A 2,118-nucleotide genomic window follows, 5' to 3' on the forward strand; every position below is an offset into this window, starting at 1 on the left:
TCGCTGTAGTATTGTTGTTGCTGCCGCCATGTCGTGAAGGCGCTGAGTGTTGAGAAACTACTTTGTTTGGCCTTCCAAAAGAGGACGATATCCACTTTGTCATGCCTGGAGCTAAAGATAAAAGTCATTTTCATACAGTAGTATTTGTTTCTGGAGTTGATAATCTATTAAAACTTAACCTAAAAATTAAAATTTTTGCTTCCAGCGCCCCTACGATGCTATCCGAACGCCCCCGTTTGGAAAGGCTATCAGTGGCACCCCCATTATTATCATCATCACTGTTGCCAACTCTCGCGAGACAAATAAGCAACCACAGTTTTAAAAACAAGCCCAATATTATTTTTATTATTTATTATCATGAATATTATTTATTATCAATCATTTATTACCAATAAATGAGCCTGCATCATATTAAACTGAAACCACTCTTTTATTTGAAAAGCAAAAGCAGAATTTATTTGACAAAAATCAGCAAACTGCAACAAAGCGGGAGGTAGTCGCACTATCCACTCCAATCATCTCAAATCTCCAATCACCTGTGAGCAGAATAGGATTGTAGAGATGGAAAAGGAGAAAAAGACAAGAGATTAAAGGGGAGCTGTAACATAGCCACATATTTATAGCCTAATAAAATATATTTGAACCAAACATATACTGTTAGTAGGAGTATAGGCCTACTTGTTTTTATTATAGCCCTTGATAATTAATACGTACAAACACTTTGTAAAAATGAAAAATTTACCTTTAAAAAGAAAGTCATCCTGTCTACTACAGTACCATCATCGCTTGGATTACAGCATCACACGCCTTCCTGTTGAGCGTGATTTTTCTCCAATGAGGGGGCGGAATGTTTGACGAATTACGATACAGCACTTACATTATTGCACTGATTTGGCTATTAACTGTGAGCAGAGTGTCAATCAGTGCATTGGAGAATACGGCGAACATAAATACAAAGAAACGAAGTTGCTTGTCAGACTTTCCTAACAAGCCACCATATTTTTTTAAATAAGCCCAAAAAACGCAACCCGCCACCCAAGATTTTTTCGCGCAACTTAACAAAAATAAAATGAATAAATAAATAGCCCAAAATTCGCGTATTATAAGCGGACTTGGCAACTGATTATCATAAAGGACATCATTATTATCTACTGTAATGTTACATTAATAAATTTAGCACACAGATATATCACATGAATTTATAGTTTAGGTAGGGAGGGAGCTAGAGCAGACAGCAACACAAAAATATGAATAATAGCCTTATAATACAATAGTGGCTTCAGTATAGAATTTTACAATAAAGATATTGTACTAATTTTGACATTTAGGCACTTTAGTGTTTTATTATATTTGTATGAAATATAGGTTTGTTAAATCTTGGGTATTTAAGTCATTTTAGATTGTGTCCCATTCCGGCACTGATGAGCAGAATAAAATGTCACTTCCTCATGTCTTTTGCCTGAGTGATGATGTGTTCAGGTCTAAAGGTGATTTTATTCATGAATGTGGCACTATCAGTTTTATCATCTTTTATTGGCCCAGTGCAGGAAAGAAAGAATGAGGATGTGTCTGATGAGCAGAATAAAATGTCACTTCCTCATGTCTTTTGCCTGAGTGATGATGTGTTCAGGTCTAAAGGTGATTTTATTCATGAATGTGGCACTATCAGTTTTATCATCTTTTATTGGCCCAGTGCAGGAAAGAAAGAATGAGGATGTGTCTGATGATTTCTGAGAAGCTGTTTCATGCATGGGGTCAATAGTATAGCTACGCCTGAGTAATTTATGCATTATAAATATAAATATAATATTTACATTTAAAAACACTAGCCAAAATATTGAATAGATGAGCACAGACAGGATGTCAAATGTGTAAGATTTAAAGAACTGGTGTTCAATCTGCTTTCTACTGAGTTCTGTGTGTGCAGATTCCATGTGAGCCTGCAAATGATCATTACAATACCAGATCTGCAGATATGATTCTATGTTATTAGTACTTGTCCATCATGTTTTCACGTCATTAACAGACATTTCGCTTTTATAACTCAGTGTATACGGTAATGGCTTTGACCCTAATCTTTTACTGTTACAGAAATATACTTCTGTATTTGTGACTTTG

Source organism: Sinocyclocheilus rhinocerous, unplaced genomic scaffold, assembly GCF_001515625.1.
Source record: "Sinocyclocheilus rhinocerous isolate Xijiao unplaced genomic scaffold, SAMN03320098_v1.1 scaffold1713, whole genome shotgun sequence".
NCBI classification, from domain to species: Eukaryota; Metazoa; Chordata; class Actinopteri; order Cypriniformes; family Cyprinidae; genus Sinocyclocheilus; species Sinocyclocheilus rhinocerous.